The sequence below is a fragment of the Cygnus olor genome, assembly GCF_009769625.2.
Source record: "Cygnus olor isolate bCygOlo1 chromosome W unlocalized genomic scaffold, bCygOlo1.pri.v2 SUPER_W1, whole genome shotgun sequence".
NCBI classification, from domain to species: Eukaryota; Metazoa; Chordata; class Aves; order Anseriformes; family Anatidae; genus Cygnus; species Cygnus olor.
Window position 1 is genome coordinate 1,389,774 of NW_024429070.1, and position 9,400 is coordinate 1,399,173.

A 9,400-nucleotide genomic window follows, 5' to 3' on the forward strand; every position below is an offset into this window, starting at 1 on the left:
CTCGCTCTGTCCTGCCAGCGAGCAGGCTAGGGGTGCAGCAGGAGCTGGGAGGGGACAGACCCAGGACAGCTGACCCAAACTGGCCAAAGGGGTATTCCATACCATCTGACGTCATGCTGAACAATATATGGGGGCGGCTAGCTGGGGTGGGGGGGCCGGCTGCTCGGGGATAGGCTGGGCATCGGTCAGCGGGTGGTGAGCAATTGCATATACTTGTTTTGTACACATTATTATTATTATTATTATTATTATTTTCTGTCCTAATAAACTGTCTTTATCTCAACTCACAGGCTTCACTTTCCCATTTCTCTCCCCCATCCCAGAGAGGGAGGGGGGAGGGTGAGCGAACAGCTGTGTGGTGCTTAGCTGCAGGCTGGGTTAAACCACAACACCTCATGAGGAAGGTGCTCCACTCCCTTAATCATCTTCGTGGCTCTGTGCTGGAGTCTCTCAAGCATTTCCCTGTCCTTCTTGAACTGAGGGGCCCAGAACTGGATGCAATAATCTAGATGTGGTCTCACTAGGGCAGAGTAGAGGGGGAGGAGAACCTCTCTCAGCCTACTAACCACACCCCTTCTGATACACCCCAGGATGCCATTGGCCTTCTTGGCCACAAGGGCACAGTGCTGGCTAATGGTCATCCCGCTGTCCACTGGTACCCCCAGGTCCCTCTCCCCTTCACTGCTTTCCAGCAGGGCAGTCCCCAACTTATACTGATGTCTGGGGTTGTTCTTGCCCAGATGCAGGACTCTACACTTGCCCTCATTATATTTCATTAAGTTTCTCCCTGCCCAGTTCTCTAATGTCTCTCTGGATGGCGTCACGTCCGCCACTCCTCCCAGTTTACAGTCATCAGCAAACTTGCTGATGACGCACTCCATTCCCTCATCCAAGTCATTGATGAATATATTAAACAACACTGGTGTAGTGGGTTTACGTGGCAAGGCTTTGGTAGTGGGGGGGCCATAGGGGTGGCTTCTGTGAGAAGAATCCAGAAGCTGCCCCATGTTAGATAAGGGCCCTGTCGCTGTCAAGAGCCGAGCCAATAAGCGATATCGTTTGTGCCTCTGTGAGAGCATATTTAAGACAGGGGAAAAAAATAAAACTGCTGGGGAACAGCAGCTGGGAGAGAGAGAGGAGTGAGGAACAGCTTTGCAAGAGCCAAGGTCAGTGAAGAAGGAGGGGGAAAGGTGCTCCATGCACCGGAGCAGAAGTCCCCTGCGGTCTGTGGTGAGGACCGTGGCGAAGCAGGCTGTCCCCCTGCAGCCCATGGAGTACCATGGTGGAGCAGGGTTCCACGCTGCAGCCCGTGGAGGAGACCACAGTGGAGCAGGTGGACCTGCACCGATGGAGACTGCGGCCTGTGGAAGACCCCTGCCGGAGCAGATTCCGGGCCGGACCTGTAGCCCGTGGAGAGGAGACCACGCAGGAGCAGGTGACCTGGCAGGAGCTGCTGCCCATGGGGGACCCCGGTTGGAGCAGTGTGCTCCTGAGGGATGGACCCCGTGGTACGGGGAGCAGTTCTTGTAGAGCTGCTTCCTGTGGGAAGCCCACGCAGGATCAGTTTGGGAAGGACTGCATCCTGTGGGAAGGACCCCATGTTGGAGCAGGGGAAGAGAGTGACCGAGAAGGAGCAGCGGAGACGAAGTGCCTGACTTCAGCCTTCATTCCCCCGTTCCCCTGCGCCGCTCGGGGGGAGGAGGTGGAAGAGGGTGGATGGGGGGGAAGGCGTTTTTGGTTTCTTTCCTTTGTTTCTCACTTCTCTAGCTTGTTAGTAAAAGGCAATAAATCTTACTGTCTCCCTACTCTGAGTCTGTTTTGCCCGTCAGGATAACTGTTGAGTGATCTCCCCGTCCTTATCTCAACCCTTGAGCCCTTTGCATCATATTTTCTCCCCCTTTCCCTTTGAGGAGGGGGACTGAGAGAACGGCTGACGTGGAGCTCGGCTGCCCACCCGAGTAAAACCACCACAACTGGTCCCAGTACCGACCCTTGAGGGACTCCAATAGATACAGGATTCCAACTCGACTTCGTCCCGTTAACCAGAACCCTCCGGCTTCTTCCCTTCAGCCAGTTCACAGTCTACCTCACTACCCGATTGTCCAGACCACACTTCCTCAGTTTAGCTGTGAGGATGTTGTGGGAGATGGTGTCAAAGGCTTTACTGAAATCAAGATACACCACGTCCACTGCCTTTCCATCATCTATCCACCCAGTTATATCCTCATAAAAGGCTATCAGGTTGGTCAAGTACGACTTCCCCTTGGTGAAGCCTTGTTGACTGCCCCTAATGACCCTTTTATCCTTGATATTGTGGGAATAAAAATGTTGTTTTTGCAGAGTTACATTGTTTAAAGGTAAGGAATGGGGTATTGAGATATGCTTGCAGTGATAAGAAAGCTTAACAGACAGCCTTGTAAAATGCAGAAAACCAGAATCCTTAAAGCAATTAGGCGGAAATCACTGTGTAAGAAACATTACCACCTCAAAGAGTCTGTGAAGCACCAGATAGATTGTGAACCTGGATTACCCACTCAGTGGGGAAACAGGGGAGGGTCCTGTCATCAAAAAGTATATAAACTGTGTTTTGGAACTAGTAGGTGCGCTCTCCTGCTTGTGGGACGCCCGCCATTGCAATCGCGAATAAATTACTACTTCACTGAGATCCTCGCCTGAGCCTAAGTTATTGGCTACGGAGTGTTTCTCACAATTTGGGGGCTCGTCCGGGATCCAGTCACCTACCGGGGAGCCCCACCGCCGCAGCAGCAGGAAGGCATGCCCCGCTGATTTCAGTGGTCCTGTGCATCAACGGTGGCAGTTCTGCGGAGAGCTGACAGAGGGCCCGAGACTGATTAAAGAGGCAGGATCCATGAAGTAGTGGGGAAGGGAAGAAGGTAGGCACTCCAGGTTTAAGAATTGATCCGGTAACTCTGTGCACAGACCAAGGTAAGAAATATTAAGTATTGCCTTGGGGGTCGGGTGAGACTGTGTGACGTGTGATTGAGACGTACTTTTGTACGAAGCGAGTGTGGAGTCCTGATCCGCGGTTCCGTAGCTCTGTGAGGGGCACGGCCGGAGGTGGAAGAAGCGTGAGATAAGAGAGAGAAAGGAAGAGTCTCAGGAAATTTGGTGTATGGTAAGTCCTTGCACGGGGAAGTGCTTGGCAGTACACCCCCATTTTCGAGAATCGGAATGTTAGTGTCTGGTACCCTGCAGGAGGTAAATTTCTGTAGCAGCACACTGACAAGGGCTAGGAAAAATGGGAAATATGAGTTCCAGGGGACAGGGAAACATCCCTGGGGGAGTGCCTACCAAAAGTTCTTCCTGAAGAATTATAAGAAATTGGAAAAATAATCTCAAAATTAGAGGAGATGATAAAAAAAAAAAAGGTTAAATATTGTGTATTAGTCTGGACAAAAGAACCAATTAAGGAAACAGCAGTAGTTTGGCCAAAATAAGGGCCTGATGAAAATTCAGGCTTTAAATTTATGTGTAAACAATAAGATTCCTTTTTTTTTTTTCGGAGGAGGAGCCAAGTTATGCTCCCTATAATCCTAATATTGCACCGGTGGCAGCAGCAGTAGCTCCAGGAAGGGAGCCAGGGACTGCAATTAACACTGTCCCTAGAGAAGAGCGTACTCTAGGCTCTGGCAAGAATTAGAACAAGGTAGAAGAGGTACTGAGAATTTTGCCTTCCCTGATACTAACAGTGCTAACACTAACTGTATCCTCTTAAGTGAACTTCCCCCCCTCCTTACCAGCAGAGAGGTTAGGAGTTTTAAGGAGATGAAGTCTTTAATTGAGGACCCCAACAGGCTAGCTGAACTATTAGACAAATTCCTAGGACTTAACTTATACTCTTGGGGGGGGAATTATGTATATAAGTATTTTGTTTACAGGGAAAGAAATGGGAATGATCAGGAGGAGAGCTGCTATACAAAAATGGGAAAGAGCTCATCCTCCAGGACCAGGGGTAATACCGGCAGGGCAGAAATACCCACTTGCCGATCCTGGCTGGAATAATAATAGTGTGCAACACAGAAATCATATTGACTGGGTGTCAGAATGAGAAAGTACTCAGGGATGAATCCCAAGAACCCGGTATCCCAAGGGCTCTTGAAAGTTCATTTTGTGATTAAAGCCTGGCAAGATACACAGAAAATGCTCCAGAAGGTGGGGGGATGTAGTGAACAGTCACTGGGGGGGGGGCCCTCCTGCAGGAGGCCCTGAAGGTGTGTGTCAGGAGGGGAGATGAGAAGGAAAAGCAGAGAGTGAAACTAATGGTATTGAGAGTGTAGCAGGTAGTGAGGCAGAGGGTTGGAGAAAGAGGAAGAAAATCTTCAGGGGGAGTCGGGGCCAGGATGGAAAGGAGAGGAAGAGAGATGAAGGAATGGCAGGCAAGGAAAGCTACCTGTGTAGTGGCCTGAATCCGAGCAGGGACAGGCTTTGATGGGATGTTTTAAGTGTGGCCAGGCTGGCCACTTCAAATAGGAATATCCGGAGTGGAAGAAGGAGGAGAGAAGGAAAATGGGATGAAATATGGTATACTGATATGCTGTTTCAGCATCCTGGAGGGAGAAAGGTATGGAATTAAGTTGGCCAATGACTGAGACTTTGGTGAAAGTACAGGCTGGAGAAAGATAAAAAGAAGTGTTAAAAAGGGTTACTGAAGGTGTTAAAGGTGTGGTATGTAATGTTTGACAGAGCTGTTTGAAGTTGAATGAGCAGGGAAAGAGGATGTAGGTATTATCTAAGTAACAGTCTAGAAGTTTTGGTATATTTGCTGTGGTGTTTGGTCAGTTTCCCAAGTATCGGGGAGGGGGGGGTTGGGGGGGACAGCCTGCTCCACCAGGGGCCTCTCCACAGGCCCCAGGGGGCTTCGGCTCCGGCGCCTGGAGCGCCTCCTCCCTCTCCTTCTGTGCTGACTTTGGTGTCTGCGAGGAGGTTTCTCACTCCTCCCTCTCCCAGCTGCTGTTGAGCAGCAGGTTTTTGTTTGTTTGTTTGTTTGTTTTCGTGGATGTGCTCTCACAGAGCCAGGGACCGTGTTGCTCATGGCTTGGCTCTGGGCAGCGGTGGGCCCCTTTGGGGCTGGCTGAAATTGTCCCTTATCTGCCACGGGGTGGTTTCTGGATTCTCCTCGTGGGGGCTGCCACTGCAGCTCCCCCCCCCCCCCCCCGCCCCCGAACATTGCCATCAAACCCAATACACAGGGGCAGCTAGGTCATTACTGGCCTGTAAAGTATCAGGGATTAAATTAACTAATGAAACCCTAAAAAGTGATGGGGGTAGAAGGGGCTGGGATAACAGTGCCACCTTTGGGGGATACCAAGCTGAGACTAGGGGATAAAATGATCTCTGGGCAATTATTGTATGTACCCGAGGCAGGGACTAACTTGTTGGGAAGGGATTAGATGATGAAATTGGGCATTCAAATAGTAAATTTTTAGACTGGAATAACAGTGTTATTAATGGAGTGCTCTCAGGCCCTGAGAGCAAAGATATATTCACCTCTGACTGGAAAGACCCTGAAATGGGGCGGAAGGAACAATACAGATGAACTGTTTTACCTCAGGGGTTTACAGGGCCACCAAATTTATTTGGGCAAGTTCTAGAACAGATTTTGGAGCAATTCCAACCTCCCAAGGAGGAATTACTGTTACAAAAATGTGGATGATCGTTTAATGTCAGGACAGGAGAAAACAGTTGTGAAGGAAGCTACTAACAAGCTATTCAACTTTCTGGGAAAGCAGGGCTTGGGAGTACTGAAAAATAAATTACAGTATGTAGAAAGAGAAGTCAAGTATTTAAGGCATCTAGTGTCTGAGGGAAAACAGAGAATAAATCCAGAGAGGATTCAGGGAATTGTTGAAAACTAAGAAAGAACTAAAAAGTTTTAAGAGAAAGATTTTTTTAAGGAATCAGGAACCAGGAAGTCTGAGGGAAAATGGATACTCCCTGATGGGAGAGAAATGCTGAATAAAGCACCAATGAGGCAAATATTAGCTGTTTTACATCAAGAGAGTCATTGGGAGGTGCAAGCAATGTGTGATGTTGTGCTAAGACAGGATGTCTGTGTAGGAATATACACTTTAGTGAAGCAAATATGCAGAGGATGTACCATATGTCAAAAGGTAAATAAAAAGGTCATCCGTAACCCACCTAGAGGGGGATGGGAGCCAGAGATTCGACCTTTCCAAAGTATACAGGTAGACTTTACTGAGTTACCTAAAGCAGGGAGACTTAAGTACTTGTTTGTCCTAATTGACCACGTGACTGGATGGGTGTAAGCTTTCCCCTCGGTATCTGCCACTGCAAACACGGTGGCTAAGGTATCACTGGAGCAAATAGTCCCTAGATATGGGATAGCTGAAAACATTGATTCAGATCAAGGAAGTCATTTCACTTCACAAGTACTGCAAGGGTTAATGCAGGCCTTAGAGATTGAGTGGGATTTTCACACCCCCGGCACCCCTCCTCTCCTGGGAAGGTGGAGCAAATGAACCAGACCTTAAAGAATCAATTAACTAAATTAGTGTTAGAAACCCAACTTCCTTGGGTAAAATGCTTACCTTTAGCACTCCTCCAGGTTCAAACAGCACCAAGAAAGGATATAGGAATTTCACCGTATGAGATGCTGTTCGGATTACCCTATCTGGGCAGAAGGGATGAGATACCACAATTCAAAACAAGAGAGAGTTTTCTTAAGAACTGTATTCTGGGGTTGTCCTCTTCTTTGTCATCTCTCAGGACCCATGGGAAATTGGGTCCTGATTCAGACCTGGAAAGGATCAACTCCGGCCTGAATGGAAACGACACTTCCAAGTACTACTAACCACTGAAACAGCCGTGAGGACTGCGGAAAAAGGTTGGACTCACTATACTCGAGTGAAGGCATCTGTCGACCCTAGTACCTGGGAAGCTGTTCCTACAGAAGACTTGTTGGAATCTGAAATCGAAGAGAAAAATCTCATAGTGGACTCTGAGCAGGATAAAAGCTTACAATTGTAAAGTAACCTTTTATTTTCACAGGTAATTAATGAGTGTGACTTGTGACTGAGAGAAGGGACTGGGCTATAGCAAATTGAAGTGCTCCCAAGGGGTTTTTGTTCTAGTAGTAGTGTACATCTTATTCTTTGTATTGACAATTATTTGGAAACCTAAGGGTTAAAAATAATGACAGGGAAAAATCAATTATTAATTTTGTTTCTAGTGATTGTAGGCCTCAGAGAAGGCCTTGGTCAATTGGCAACTTGGAAAAGGCATGACCAGATAATAGTAAGACGGGATACCCCGTCAAAATATGGCTGACTGTGACAGAGGGTTATGTACCACAGTCCGTCAAGTTTGATGCTTGTGAGGTGTTAGCTTGTGGAGATTTAAATGCCCAACGACAACTGAGCAGAGAGAACAAATAACTGGGAGAGACCCAACAGCCAGATTGAGAATAGCTGTATGGAAACGATCCTCTATTGCCATCAGAGAAAGGAAGAAACTCAAGGAGAAAACAGGAGAGAAAACAGGAGGCCCTCTTTGAAATGCGGCAGTTCAAACATTTGAGATTGAAACAGGGTATGGGGATGTGAATGCCTGGATAGAATGGGTCAAATATACTGTCCAGAGTCTCAACAATAGCAATTGCTATGCTTGTGCCTCGGATTGACCGATTGCCCAGATAGTGCCCTTCACATTGAGGTGGACCAAGGATTCCCAGGGGATGCGATGTATAACTGCATTGTACCAAGAAAAGACTGCCTGGGGAAATGAGGCCTGTAAGTCTCTCTCTTTGCTGTTCCCTTCCTTGCGTGATAGCAATATCAGGGTTCCCCCTGCATTCTCTACAGCTATAGGTAACCATACAGCTTGCCTCTCACGGCAGGGTGTGAGTGCTACCCGTCATCTGGGAGAATTTGCCTTGTGCACTGGGACCCTGAATGTTACCAAGGACTTGATGGGAAACTGCTCAAGACTTGAGATCCCCAGGGCAGATCTCTGGTGGTACTGTGGAGGGAAGATCTTACGGTCCACCCTTCCATCTAATTGGGGAGGCACTTGTGCACTTGTTCAATTAGCTATACCCTTCGCCCTGGCATTTGAAAGAGAAACATCACAAATACCCAGAAGAAGTAGAAGAAGCTTAGGAGTATCATTCGATGATAGAGTCTACATAGATTCTATTGGGGTGCCTAGAGGAGTTCCCGATGAACAGGAAGCCAGGAATCAAATTGCTGCAGGGTTTGAGTCATCATTGTTCTGGTGGGTAACAATCAATAAGAATGTGGATTGGATTAATTATATTTATTATAATCAGCAGAGATTCATAAATTATACAAGGCATGCGATAAGAGGAACTGCTTAACAACTAGATGCCACCAGCAAAATGGCTTGGGAAAACAGAATAGCATTAGATATGATGCTTGCAGAGAAAGGAGGTGTGTGTGTGTGATACTGAGCAACCGTTGTTGCACTTTTATACCCAACAATACTGCCCCGGATGGCATAATAACTAGAGCATTGCAAGGGCTTACCACCCTTGCCAGTGAATTGGCAGAAAAATTAGGCATATTTACATCCTTGATCGTAGTAGCAGGAGTTTTGACAGCCATCGGTTGTTGCATTATCCCCTGTGTAAGAGGACTAGTCCAGCGGTTAATTGAAACTGAACTATTGAAACAAATGACCATGGAGCCACCACCTTACTCAGATAAGATGATGATATTAGAGGAGATGGAAAGCAAAAAAGGTGAAGAAGAGGAAGATATCTACCAAATTACACCTTAGAGAAAAGTTTTGCAAAAATCAACAATTTATAAAGAAGAAAAGGGGGGAATTGTGGGAACAAAAATGTTGTTTTTGCAGAGTTACATTGTTTAAAGGTGAGGAATGGGGTATTGAGATATGCTTGCAGTGATAAGAAAACTTAGCAGGCGACCTTGTAAAATGCAGACAACCAGACTCCTTAGGACAATTAGGTGAAAATCACGGTGTCAAGTCAGATAAGTGAAGAAACATTACCACTTCAAACAGTAAAAAAGTCAAAAGAAATTTGAAATTTAACAGGCGGGCAACTGAAGGCCATGCATTGTCTGTGAAGCATCAGATAGATTGTGAACCTGGATTACCCACTCAGTGGGGAAACAGGGGAGGGTCCTGTCATCAAAAAGTATATAAACTGTGTTTTGGAACCAGTAGGTGCGCTCCTGCTTGTTGGACGCCCGCCATTGCAATCGCGAATAAATTACTACTTCACTGAGATCCTCGCCTGAGCCTATGTTATTGGCTCCGGAGTGTTTCTCACAATTGGGAAACTTGTTTTCAACAGAGTTTATATGTTTAATAATATGGAATTATCACTCCAAGAGTAAATTGTATTTTATTGCTTTAAATAAGGAGCATCATCCTT

At 47.0% G+C, this 9,400-nt stretch overlaps 1 long non-coding RNA gene across 1 annotated transcript; it reads right to left on the reverse strand.

Moving 5' to 3' along the window:
- Positions 1 to 2,412: 2,412 nt before the first annotated feature.
- Positions 2,413 to 9,049, reverse strand: LOC121062908. Its single transcript, XR_005815730.1, has 3 exons — positions 9,023 to 9,049; positions 7,853 to 7,859; positions 2,413 to 2,484 (listed from the first exon to the last, which is right to left on the reverse strand). It is a non-coding gene; the product is annotated as an uncharacterized LOC121062908 (long non-coding RNA).
- Between the last annotated feature and the right edge of the window lie 351 nt (positions 9,050 to 9,400).